Genomic DNA, 13,780 nt, shown 5'->3' with positions numbered 1-13,780 from the left:
TCCCCCAAATGTCCCCGATTGCATTGCCGCTTATGGAGGGTGATGCCATTGACTTTCATGGACGTCCAAACTTCCCATTAAATCCCAATGGCATTTCTTCATGTTTGTTCATTCTATTGATGCCAATGTACTTGGATTCCATTGACGCTTATGTAAGTTGATACCATTGAAGTCCATGGACGTCCAAAATTTTTCCCATTCATTTTCAATGGGAATTTTTTTTTTTTTCCCTAAATCAACAGAAAATGACTAGATATCATTAGGACGTGTCCCCCAAATGTCCCCGATCGCATTGCCGCTTATGGAGGGTGATGCCATTGACGTCCATGGACGTCCAAACTTACCATTCATTTCCAATGTCATTTCTTCATGTTTGTTCATTCTATTGATTCCAATGTACTTGGATTCCATTGACGCTTATGTAAGTTGATACCATTGACGTCCATGGACGTCCAAAATTTTTCCCATTCATTTTCAATGGGAATTTCTTCTTTTTTCCCTAAATCAACAATAAATGACCAGATATCAATAGGACGTGTCCCCCAAACTTCCCCAATTCCTTTGACGCTTGTGAAGAGTGATGCCATTGACGTCCATGGACGTCCAAATTTCCCATTTATTTCTAATGGCATTTAATTATGTTTTTTCATTTTATTGATGCCAATGTACTTGGATTCCATTGACGCCTATGTAAGTTGATACCATTGACGTCCATGGACGTCCAAAATTTTTTCCATTCATTTTCAATGGGAATTTATGGGACGTCGGCGTCATCCGCACGTTGGACTTCGTCGACTGGACGTCGGCGTCATCCGCATGTTGGACGTCGGCGACGTTTGCTAGTTGGACGTCGTCACCGTCCGCTCATTGGACGTCGGCGCCGTCCGCTCGTTGGAAGTCGGCGCCGTCTTTATGTTGGATGTCGGCAGCGTCAGCACTTTGGACGTCGGAAGCGACAGCAATTAGGACGTCGGTGACGTCCGCTCTTTGGACATCGCCAAACTTTGGACGTCGGCGTCGTCCACTCTTTTGACATCGTCACCATCCGCTCGTTGGACGTAAGACGGCGCATTCTGCACTTTTGACGTTTGCTTGTTGAACGTCGTCATTGTCCCACGTTGGACGTCGGCACCGTCCGCTCGTTGGACGTCGGCACCGTCCGCTCGATGGACGTCGGCGACGTCCGCTCGTTGGACGTCGGCGCCGTCAGCACTTTGGACGTCGGTGACGTCCGCTCGTTGGACGGCGCATTCTGCACTTTGGACGTCGGTGACGTCCACTCGTTGGACGGCGCATTCTGCACTTTTGACGTTTGCTTGTTGAACGTCGTCACTGTTCCACGTGAGATGTCGGCACCGTCCTCTCGATGGACGTCGGCGTCATCTGCTCTTTTGACGTCTTGGACGTTGGTGACGTCCGCTCGTTGGACGTCGCCAAACTTTGGACGTCGGCGTCGTCCACTCTTTTGACATCGTCACCATCCGCTCGTTGGACGTAAGACGGCGCATTCTGCACTTTTGACGTTTGCTTGTTGAACGTCGTCATTGTCCCACGTTGGACGTCGGCACCGTCCGCTTGATGGACGTCGGCAGCGTCAGCACTTTGGACGTCGGTGATGTCCGCTCGTTGGACGTCGGCGCCGTCAGCAGTTTGGAAGTCGGTGATGTCCGCTCGTTGGACGGCGCATTCTGCACTTTGGACGTCGGTGACGTCCGCTCGTTAGACGGCACATTCTGCACTTTTGACGTTTGCTTGTTGAACGTCGTCACTGTTCCACGTGAGATGTCGGCACCGTGCGCTCGATGGATGTCGGCGTCATCTGCTCTTTTGAGGTCTTGGACGTCGGTGACGTCCGCTCGTTGGACATCGTATTCTGCACTTTTGACTTTTGCTTGTTGAACGTTGTCACTGTCCCACATGGGATGTCGGCGTCATCTGCTCTTTTGACGTCGATGACGTCGGCCTCTCACGCTAACTTTTGACGTCAGCGCCGTTTGCTCGTTGGACGTCGTCACCATCCGTCTGTTGATCGTCGGGGACGTCGGCGTCATCTGCTCTTTTGACGTCTTGGACGTCGGCGCGTTGGACATCGCATTCTGCACTTTTGACGTTTGCTTGTTGAATGTTGTCACTGTCCCACGTGGGATGTCGGCATCATCTGCTCTTTTGACGTCGGTGACGTCCGCCTCTCACGCTAACTTTTGACGTCGGCGCCGTTTGCTCGTTGGACGTCGTCACCATCCGTTCGTTGATCGTCGGCGCCGTCCTCTCGATGGACGTTGGCGTCATCCGCTCTTTTGACGTCGGCGACGTCCAATCCACTCTGAGGTATACGCATAAAGTAGGTAACTAACCGGGGATCGAACCACCATCCTCTCGTACCAAGGTCAGCGATATCAACACTGAGCTATCCAGCTGCTAAATGCAGCGTTGTGTGATATGTATATAAAGTTATCATGTATGTGATACAGGCATTGACAAAAGCTAACTTGGTATTGACAGAGGTTCGATCCTGCGACCTCCCGCATCAAAGTCATTTTCAATTGGAATTTTTTTTTTTCCAAAAATCAAAAGAAAATGACTAGATATCAATAGGACGTGTCCCCCAAACTTCCCCAATTCCATTGAAGCTTATGAAGGGTGCCGCCATTGACTTCCATGGACGTCCAAAATTTTTCCCATTCATTTTCAATGGGGAAAAAACAAAATTTCCCCAAATCAACAGAAAATGACCAGATATCAATAGGACGTGTCCCCCAAACTTCCCCAATTCCATTGACGCTTATGAAGGGTGCCGCCATTGACTTCCATGGACGTCCAAAATTTTTCCCATTCATTTTCAATGGGGAAAAAACTAAATTTCTCCAAATCAACAGAAAATGACCAGATATCAATAGGACGTATATCCCAAACGTCCCCAATTCCATTGACGCTTATGGGGGGGTGCTGCCATTGACGTCCATGGACGTCCAAAATTTTACCCATTCATTTTCAATGGGAAATTTTTTTTTTTCCCCAAATCAACAGAAAATGACTAGATATCAATAGGACCTGTCCCCCAAATGTCCCCGATTGCATTGCTGCTTATGGAGGGTGATGCCATTGACGTCCACGGACGTCCAAACTTCCCATTAATTTCCAATGGCATTTCTTCATGTTTGTTCATTCTTTTGATGCCAATGTACTTGGATTCCATTGACGTCCATGGACGTCCAATTCTCCCATTCATTTCTAACGGCTTTTACTTTGTTTTTTGCCAATGACTGGCATTATGATCCATTCTATTGATAGACCTGAGTGGGGCTAAGATCTGTATCTCCACAGAGGAAAGACCAAGGTGTGTAATTTCTCCCGAAATTGCAGTTTCTAGTTATTATTATTATTATATCATCAAATTATTCTCCGCGTTTTTTCGGCGCGCCGCGCAGCCCGAACCGTACCACCGATCGGCACCATTCAAGTATTGACACGACCGGATTTTTCGCGCGACGCAGGGACTTTTTCAAAATCCCCCGAAAAATTTTCCGTTCGCCCGTAAATGGCAATTTTCCGAAAAAAAAAAAAAGTTAAAAAATGTATCTAGTCCTACAATTTTTGACCAAATCACATAATTTGGGTATCAAAAATTCCGGGACGATGAGGGGCATAAAAGTTGTATACAGAATTTGGCAAAAATTTACGGTTCCCCGGAAATTTGCCAAAAACTTTCCTATTCATTTTGAATGAAAAAAAAACGCACGCTGCACAGCCCGAACCGTTTGACCGATCGGCACCGTTCAAATATCGGCACGACCGGAATTTTCGCGCAACGATGGGAATTTTTCAAACGGACCCGAAAATTTTTCCCTTCGCCCGTAAACGGCAATTTTCCGGGAAAAAAAAAAAGTTTCAAAATGTATCTAGTCCTACAATTTTTGACCAAATCACACAATTTGGGCATCAAAAATTCCGGGACGGTGAGGGGCATAAAAGTTGTATACAGAATTTGGAAAAAAATTACGCTTCCTCGGAAATTTGCCAAAAACTATCCCATTCATTTCGAATGGGAAAAGTCCCATTCACTTCCAATGGGATTTCCAATGGAATTTACATTGCATTGATGCCATTGACGGCCATGCATGTCGAATCTACTGATGCCAATGTACTTGGATTCAATTGACTATATGGATGTCGATGCCATTGACTGCCATGGACGTCCAAAAATTTTCCCATTCATTTTCAATGGGGGAAAAAACAAAATTACCCCAAATCAACAGAAAATGACCAGATATCAATAGGACGTGTCCCCCAAACTTCCCCAATTCCATTGACGCTTATGAAGGGTGCCGCCATTGACTTACATGGACGTCCAAAATTTTTCCCATTCATTTTCAATGGGGAAAAAACTACATTTCTCCAAATCAACAGAAAATGACCAGATATCAATAGGACGTATACCCCAAACGTCCCCAACTCCATTGACGCTTATGGGGGGTGCTGCCATTGACGTCCATGGACGTCCAAAATTTTACCCATTCATTTTCAATGGGAAATTTTTTTTTTTCCCCAAATCAACAGAAAATGACTAGATATCAATAGCATCTGTCCCCCAAATGTCCCCAATTGCATTGCTGCTTATGGAGGGTGATGCCATTGACGTCCAGGGACGTCCAAACTTCCCATTTATTCCAATGGCATTTCTTCATGTTTGTTCATTCTATTGATGCCAATGTACTTAGATTCCATTGACGCTTATGTAAGTTGATACCATTGACGTCCATAGACGTCCAAAATTTTTCCCATTCATTTTCAATGGGAAATTTTTTTTTTTCCCCAAATCAACAGAAAATGACTAGATATCATTAGGACGTGTCCCCCAAATGTCCCCGATTGCATTACCGCTTATGGGGGGTGATGCCATTGACGTCCATGGACGTCCAAACTTCCCAATCATTTCCAAAGCCATTTCTTCATGTTTGTTCATTCTATTGATGCCAATGTACTTGGATTCCATTGACGCTTATGTAAGTTGATACCATTGACGTCCATGGACGTCCAAAATTTTTCCCATTCATTTTCAATGGGAAATTTTTTTTTTCCCCAAATCAACAGAAAATGACTAGATATCAATAGGACGTGTCCCCCAAATGTCCCCAATTGCATTGCTGCTTATGGAGGGTGATGCCATTGACGTCCAGGGACGTCCAAACTTCCCATTTATTCCAATGGCATTTCTTCATGTTTGTTCATTCTATTGATGCCAATGTACTCAGATTCCATTGATGCTTATGTAAGTTGATACCATTGACGTCCATAGACGTCCAAAATTTTTCCCATTCATTTTCAATGGGAATTTTTTTTTTTTCCCCAAATCAACAGAAAATGACTAGATATCATTAGGACGTGTCCCCCAAATGTCCCCGATTGCATTGCCGCTTATGGAGGGTGATGCCATTGACGTTCATGGACGTCCAAACTTCCCATTAAATCCCAATGGCATTTCTTCATGTTTGTTCATTCTATTGATGCCAATGTACTTGGATTCCATTGACGCTTATGTAAGTTGATACCATTGACGTCCATGGACGTCCAAAATTTTTCCCATTCATTTTCAATGGGAATTTTTTTTTTTTCCCCAAATCAACAGAAAATGACTAGATATCAATAGGACGTGTCCCCCAAAAGTCCCCGATTGCACTGCCTCTTATGGAGGGTGATGCCATTGACGTCCACGGACGTCCAAACTTCCTTTTTATTTCCAATTGCATTTCTTCATGTTTGTTCATTCTATTGATGCCAATGTACTTGGATTCCATTGACGCTTATGTAAGTTGATACCATTGACGTCCATGGACGTCCAAAAAGTTTCCCATTCATTTTCAATGGGAATTTTTTTTTTCTCCCCCAAATCAACAGAAAATGACTAGATATCAATAGGACGTGTCCCCCAAATGTCCCCGATTGCATTGCCTCTTATGGAGGGTGATGCCATTGACGTCCACGGACGTCCAAACTTCCCATTCATTTCCAATGGCATTTCTTCATGTTTGTTCATTCTATTGATGCCAATGTACTTGGTATCCATTGACGCTTATGTAAGTTGATACCATTGACGTCCATGGACGTCCAAAATTTTTCCCATTCATTTTCAATGGGAATTTTTTTTTTCCCCCAAATCAACAAAAAATGACCAGATATCAATCGGACGTGTCCCCCAAACTTCTCCAAATCCATTGACGCTTATGAAGGGTGCCGCCATTGACGGCCATGGACGTCCAATTCTCCCAATCTTTTCTAATGGCTTTTACTTTGTTTAGTGCCATTGACTGGCATTATGGTCCATTCTATTGATAGACCTGAGTGGGGCTAAGATTTGTATCTCCACAGAGGAAAGACCAAGGTGTGTAATTACCTTGGTCTTTCCAAGGGAAAGAACAAGGTTATGTTGTTGTACAACTTTATTGTACTTCTTTATTTATTATTATTACCTTGGTCTTTCTGAAAGAAAGAACAAGGTTATGTTATTCTACAACTTTATTATTATTATTATTACCTTGGTCTTTCTGAAGGAAAGAACAAGGTTATGTTGTTGTGCAACTTTATTGTACTTATTATTTATTCATCTTATTCTCCGCGTTTTTTTGAGCCAACGCACAGCCCAAACCGTAGCACCGATCGGCACAGTTCAAGTATCGGCACGACCGGAATTTTCGCGTGACGATGGGAATTTTTCAAACCGCCACGAAAAATTTTCCGTTCGCCCGTAAACGGCAATTTTCCGAAAAACAAAAAAAGTTTCAAAATGTATCTAGTCCTACAATTTTTGACCAAATCACATAATTTGGGCATCAAAAATTCCGGGACGGTGAGGGGCATAAAAGTTGTATACAGAATTTGGCAAAAATTTACGGTTCCCCGGAAATTTGCCAAAAACTTTCCTATTCATTTTGAATGGAAAAAAAACGCGCGCTTCACAGCCCGAACCGTTAGACCGATCGGCACCGTTCAAGTATCGGCACGACCGGAATTTTAGCGTGACACAGGAAACTTTACAAATGGCCCCGAAAATTTTTCCGTTCGTCCGTAAACGGCAATTTTCCGTGAAAAAAAAAAAACTTTCAAAATGTATCTAGTCCTACAATTTTTGACCAAATCACATAATTTGGCCATCAAAAATTCCGGGACGGTGAGGGGCATAAAAGTTGTATACAGAATTTGGAAAAAAATTACGCTTCCTCGGAAATTTGCCAAAAACTATCCCATTCATTTCGAATGGGAAAAGTTCCCATTCACTTCTAATGGGATTTCCAATGGAATTTACATTGCATTGATGCCATTGACGGCCATGCATGTCGAATCTACTGATGCCAATGTACTTGGATTCAATTGACTATATGGATGTCGATGCCATTGACGGCCATGGACGTCCAAAATTTTTCCCATTCATTTTCAATGGGGAAAAAACAAAATTTCCCCAAATCAACAGAAAATGACCAGATATCAATAGGACGTGTCCCCCAAACTTCCCCAATTCCATTGACGCTTATGAAGGGTGCCACCATTGACTTCCATGGACGTCCAAAAATTTTCCCATTCATTTTCAATGGGGAAAAAACTAAATTTCTCCAAATCAACAGAAAATGACCAGATATCAATAGGACGTATATCCCAAACGTCCCCAACTCCATTGACGCTTATGGAGGGTGCTGCCATTGACGTCCATGGACGTCCAAAATTTTTCCCATTCATTTTCAATGGGAAATTTTTTTTTTTCCCCATATCAACAGAAAATGACTAGATATCAATAGGACGTGTCCCCCAAATGTCCCCGATTGCATTGCTGCTTATGGAGGGTGATGCCATTGACGTCCAGGGACGTCCAAACTTCCCATTCATTTCCAATGGCATTTCTTCATGTTTGTTCATTCTTTTGATGCCAATGTACTTGGATTCCATTGACGCTTAAGTAAGTTGACACCATTGACGTCCATGGACGTCCAAAATTTTTCCCATTCATTTTCAATGGGAAATTTTTTTTTTCCCCCAAATCAACAGAAAATGACTAGATATCAATAGGACGTTTCCCCCAAAATGTGCCCGATTGCATTGCTGCTTATGGAGGGTGATGCCATTGACGTCCACGGACGTCCAAACTTCCCATTAATTTCCAATGGCATTTCTTCATGTTTGTTCATTCTATTGATGCCAATGTACTTGGATTCCATTGACGCTTATGTAAGTTGATACCATTGACGTCCATGGACGTCCAAAATTTTTCCCATTCATTTTCAATGGGAAATTTTTTTTTTCCCCAAATCAACAGAAAATGACTAGATATCATTAGGACGTGTCCCCCAAATGTCCCCGATTGCATTGCCGCTTATGGGGGGTGATGCCATTGACGTCCATGGACGTCCAAACTTCCCATTCATTTCCAAAGGCATTTCTTCATGTTTGTTCATTCTATTGATGCCAATGTACTTGGATTCCATTGACGCTTATGTAAGTTGATACCATTGACGTCCATGGACGTCAAAAATTTTTCCCATTCATTTTCAATGGGATTTTTTTTTTTTTTCCCAAATCAACAGAAAATGACTAGATATCATTAGGACGTGTCCCCCAAATGTCCCCGATTGCATTGCCGCTTATGGAGGGTGATGCCATTGACGTTCATGGACGTCCAAACTTCCCATTCATTTCCAATGGCATTTCTTCATGTTTGTTCATTTTATTGATGCCAATGTACTTGGATTCCATTGACGCTTATGTCAGTTGATACCATTGACGTCCATGGACGTCCAAAATTTTTCCCATTCATATTCAATGGGAATTTTTTTTTTTTCCCCAAATCAACAGAAAATGACTAGATATCATTAGGACGTGTCCCCCAAATGTCCCCGATTGCATTGCCGCTTATGGAGGGTGATGCCATTGACGTTCATGGACGTCCAAACTTCCCATTAATTCCAATGGCATTTCTTCATGTTTGTTCATTCTATTGATGCCAATGTACTTGGATTCCATTGACGCTTATGTAAGTTGATACCATTGACGTCCATGGACGTCCAAAATTTTTCCCATTCATTTTCAATGGGAATTTTTTTTTTTTTTCCCAAATCAACAGAAAATGACTAAATATCATTAGGACGTGTCCCCCAAATGTCCCTGATTGGATTGCCGCTTATGGAGGGTGATGCCATTGACGGCCATGGACGTCCAATTCTCCCAATCTTTTCTAATGGCTTTTACTTTGTTTAGTGCCATTGACTGGCATTATGGTCCATTCTATTGATAGACCTGAGTGGGGCTAAGATTTGTATCTCCACAGAGGAAAGACCAAGGTGTGTAATTTCTCCCGAAATTGCAGTTTCTAGTTTAACAGTAAGTTTAAAAAGAAGAGTACCGTCATCGAAGCACTAAAGCTATCAAATAAAGTGTGAAATGCAATGAGCTAGGAATTACAAAAAAAAAAAAAAAGTAATAAGTAGGTTTCAAGTGTGCAAAACGATGCAAGTTCTCAAAATTTAAGTGGGATAATGAAAGGGTGGAGTGGACGCGTGGGAGCTGTTGAGCTGCTTATTGTAGTATGCAATGGTATAAAACGACACTGCATTATACTCAGAGCACTTTTTCCAATTACTGTTACCCGATTTAGTTCCAGGTAACAAACAATGCAATAAACATTTTGATAAATAGAATTCATTACCGTAAACATTTTTAACAGTGTCAATCAAACCTGCAAATTATTGATTTATTGTCATGAAGTTTAACTCATTCACTGCCATTCAAAGCAATAGACATAAAAAAAAAAAAAAAAATTCTCATGGCTAGCACTGAATAATCATTTTTCACCAAATAGTTATCATCTAAAAATATTCATCTATTTTAAAATGGTTTTAAGAATTGAAGAGAAAAGAACAGAAAATATTCTCCTTGTATTTTTTTGCATTCCTTTACATGTTAATGTATTTTTCATTTTTATATTCTCATAATCTCACACAAAAAAGGGGGGACTACACTACTTTTTTATCTATTTTTTATTTATTTTTAAATTAAACCCCCAAAAAGGATGGGTGGGGGTCAGTGAACATATTAAGTGAAGAGCAGAAGTATTTGCACCCCTTGTGATTTTGCAAGTTCACCCACTTCGAAAATAGGTAGCGGTCTGAAATTTCAATCATAGATGCATTTCCACCTCTAGAGACACAATCTTTTTTTAAAATCCAGAACTCACATTCTATGATTATTCAGTATTTTTTTTTGTTTGTAATTTACTGGGGTTCATAAGTATTTGTACCCCTGAGAAATAGTGCTAATGTTTAGTGCTGAAGCCTTTGCTGGCAATTACAGACTACTACTTTCTGTATTTCTTACTACTACTTTCTGTAGTTCTTCACCAGGTTTTCACATATGGAAACAGGGATTTAGGCCCATTCCCCCACACTTATCTTCTATAGATCTGTCAGATTTTGGGGCTTTTGTTGAAAACATTAAGTTTCAGCTCCATCCAAAGACTTCTTTGCTAAAGTCATCTCCACCCTGAACTGCCATATGTAACACTACATCACCCAATGTCCAATATTCATTTACATGCAATATTCTATGTGCAATACTTACTCACATGCAATATTCAATGCCTTAACTGTCAAACTGCTGCTATTTCACTTCTATTCACACATTTCAATGTGAAATACTTACTTACGTGCAATATTCAATGACTTCACTGTCAAACTGCTGCTACTTCACTTCGATTATTTGCACTGCCTGAACATAGGACTATCTCATACACACTTTATGTTTATTTAGATTTTATACTTTTATACTCGCAAATCACTTTTGAGATGTTAACTTATCCTGCACTGTGAAGGGAGATGCTCCACAATTTCATTGTACAACTGTATAATGACAATAAAGGGCTACTCTATTCTACCCTATTCTATTCTATTTTCTATTGGATTGAGTCTGGAGACTGGTTAGGCAACTCCAGAACCTCGATATGCTTTTTACGCAGGCACTCCTTGGTAAGTTGGAAGAGCAAGCCACGACTCATCTTCAAGTCTCTGACTGAGGGAAGGAGTTTGTGGCTCAAAATCTGACGACACATTTCACCATCCATCCTCTGCTTTATACAGTCGTCCTGTCCCCTTTGCTGAAAAGCAGCCCCAAAGCATGAGGTTTCCCCCCCCATACTTCACAGTGGGGATGGTGTTCTTGGGATTGTACTCATCATTCTTTTTCCTCCACACATGACTAGGGATGGGAATCGAAATCACATTCCAATTCCGAACCGGTTCCTAGTGTTTCGAGGCCTCCACATCACAATGAAAAAGCCTTAACGATCCCTTCAACGATTCCTAAAGACGTGTAGTGCCTCATCAATACTCGTCTTCAGGAATGTGCCACGTCACATGATGACTCATCACGTGACGTGACGTGTCTTGTTGTCCAGACGCATCAAACTAGCATGGCGCCAAGAACCACTCGCTCCAAGGTTTGACTACACTTCACCAGGAAAGAGGGTGAAAATGAATGGGCAACTTGCAATATTTGCAAAGTGTTGACATCATCTAAGGGTGGGAACACCAGTAATATGATTAAAGATCCGCATCACCGAGTGTCGTGTTTTCGACCAATTGCAGATACAAAGTGACTCAAGTAGCAGAGACAGCGGCAGTACCATGCATACTCCAGGTACGTTGTCCCATAACTAACAGCGCTCACAACATGCCCTTTGCTTCACATCGACATGTAACGTTAAGCAAATGCTATGCCTAATTGTTTCTTTTACACTTAGATCGAAACAATGATGATAGACAGAGCATGACTTGTTCCGAGGATGGTAGCACCAGTTCATTGGCTGTCGCGCCACCCTTTATCGAGGCAGGAAAAAATAGAATGACACAGGAGAGGATAGATAAATGTCACCGAGCAGTGACTAGATTTGTCGTTAAAGGGTTAAATCCCTTTTTCTACAGTTGATGCTCCTGACTTTTGGTAGGTTGAATTTGTTCAGGCTTGGCAATGCTTCTCAGAGGGGGTTGTTTTATGCAGAAACGTTGGAAAAACTTTGCATTTTAAGTTTTATTTGAGATTTTGGTAAATATTTTATTGGATGTGTGCCATGTGACCGTTTATTGATGTTTTATGTTGTTGTGCTGTTGTAAGCAGGTCCTCAGGTTGAGGAGCCCAGGACATTGGACCACAAGACTTTACTGTTTGATTTGCAAAGTACTTCCGAACTAAACGAAGTGGATGCAGATTGACTAGTTTGTTGTCCTTTGTTTTAAAAGTGAGAATCGATAAGAGAGTTGATAAAGAATCGGCTCGTTAAACAGAATCGAAAATAGAATCTCAATCGGAAAAATCATATCAATTCCCATCCCTACACATGGCGATTAAAGTTTGCCCCAAAAAGTTATATATTGGTCTCATCTGACCACATGACTTTCTCCCATGGCCTCTCTGTATCATTCGAGTGACGCCCTACGAGGAGAGATTTTACATGGAGTCGTAGTCCAAGGAAGCTTATCAGTCATGTTTAGCCTTTTCCATTTTCTAAAAATTGCTGCCTAACAATTGCTGCAACTGTCGATTTATTCTCACCAAGCTGCTTTCGTATTGTCCCATAGCCTTTTCCAGCTTTGTGGAGCAAAACAATTTTTTTTCTCTGGTGTCTTTCAAAATCTCTCTGGTCTTCCCCATTGTAGCAGTTGGATTATGACTGACTGTGGGGTGCACAGGTGACAATAATGAGCTCAAACGAGTGGTAGGTGGCTGGTTACTCTTGGGGTAAAGGTGGACTTTTTTTTTTTTTTTTAAGGTACAGTGGGGAGAACAAGTATTTGATACACTGCCGATTTTGCTGGTTTTCCCACTTGCAAGCCATGTAGAGGTCTGTAATTTGTATCATAAATAAAGGGACGGAATCTAATACAAAAATCCGAAAAATCACATTGTATAATTTTTAAATAATAAATTTGTATTTAACTGCATGAAATAAGTATTTGATACATTACCAACTAGTAAATATTTCGGCTCTTAGTTCTTTTTTAAGAACCCCTCCTGTTCTCCACTCATTACCGGAAGTAACTGCACCTGTTTGAACTTGTTACCTGTATAAAAGACACCTGTTCACATGCTCAAACAAACAAACTCCAACCTCTCCACAATGGCCAAGACCAAAGAGCTGTGTAAGGACATCAGGGATAAAATAATAGACCTGCACAAGGCTGGGATGGGCTACAGGAAAATAAGCAAGCAGTTTGGTGAGAAGGTAACAACTGTTGGAGCGATTATTAGAAAATGGAAGAAGTTCAAGTTGACGGTCAATCTGCCTCCTTCTGGGGCTCCATGCAAGATCTCACCTCGTGGGGCATCACTGATCATGAGGAAGGTGAGGGATCAGCCCAGAACTACACGGCAGGACCTGGTCAATGACCTGTAGAGAGCTGGAACCACAGTCTCGAAGAAAACCATCGTCATGCCGTCATGGATTAAAATCCTACAGCGCACGCGCGGTCCCGCTGCTGAAGCCAGTGCATGTCCAGACACATCTGAAGTTTGCCACTGACCATCTGGATGATCCAGAGGAGCAATGGGAGAAGGTCATGTGGTCGGATGAGACTAAAATTGAACTTTTTGGTCTAAACTCAGCTCGTCGTGTTTGGAGGAAATAGAAGGATAAGTACAACCCCAAGAACACCATCCCAACCGTGAAACATGGAGGAGGAAACATCATTTTTTGGGGCTGCTTCTCTGCCAAGGGTACAGGACGACTGCACCGTATTGAGGGGAGGGT

At 42.0% G+C, this 13,780-nt stretch overlaps 1 protein-coding gene across 1 annotated transcript in view; it reads right to left on the bottom strand.

The window, feature by feature from the left end:
* galnt2 (UDP-N-acetyl-alpha-D-galactosamine:polypeptide N-acetylgalactosaminyltransferase 2) overlaps positions 1–13,780 on the bottom strand; it is a 146,225-nt gene that overhangs the window by 18,593 nt on the left and 113,852 nt on the right. The window lies entirely within an intron of this gene.

This window comes from Corythoichthys intestinalis, chromosome 1 (assembly GCF_030265065.1).
Source record: "Corythoichthys intestinalis isolate RoL2023-P3 chromosome 1, ASM3026506v1, whole genome shotgun sequence".
Taxonomy (NCBI): domain Eukaryota; kingdom Metazoa; phylum Chordata; class Actinopteri; order Syngnathiformes; family Syngnathidae; genus Corythoichthys; species Corythoichthys intestinalis.
Note: the sequence above shows the minus strand (reverse complement) of the source record. Positions and strands in the feature narration are given on the sequence as shown.